The sequence below is a fragment of the Gorilla gorilla genome, chromosome 1 (assembly GCF_029281585.2).
Source record: "Gorilla gorilla gorilla isolate KB3781 chromosome 1, NHGRI_mGorGor1-v2.1_pri, whole genome shotgun sequence".
NCBI lineage: Eukaryota > Metazoa > Chordata > Mammalia > Primates > Hominidae > Gorilla > Gorilla gorilla.
Genome location: NC_073224.2, coordinates 105,094,404 through 105,094,939, shown reverse-complemented (window position 1 = coordinate 105,094,939; position 536 = coordinate 105,094,404).

Below are 536 nucleotides of genomic sequence, written 5' to 3'. Positions count from 1 at the left end.
GCTGTGGTTTTGTTTTCTTGTTTATCTTACTTCCTGGGTTACTGTACAGAGTGTAAGGTGATGATTAACTTTGATTTCCATAGAAGCAATTGTAAGAGGAATCGGGCTGGAAGGACATCAAGAGAATGTGAGATTAGCCACAGAAAACCCATTCAGGGTCATGGATATTGTGAAATATGTGCCCAACAAGGGATTTGGGAGTTGTGGGCTTTGTTCTTGAGGATTTTTGGGAACTTGCTGCCCATCCACTTGATTTCAGGTAAGAGGTATGGGAGTGGACCAGATGGCCTCAGTAAGTCCTTTTCAGGCCTAGGAGCTTGGGAGGGGTCTTTCATGGTTATGTCCTACCCCTCTGGCCTGCACGATGCACTGGCTCCACTGTAGAAAGAACCTCTCACGTGTGCGTTACTTGTCAACATCACCGTAGCAACAGAAGCCCAGACCAAAGCAGGGGTTGTATTATTTTTATTTCCCTTGTCTCTGTCGGCCTTGTTCCTAGCTGCCATCACTTGCAGTAGTAGAAAGGGCAACAAAAC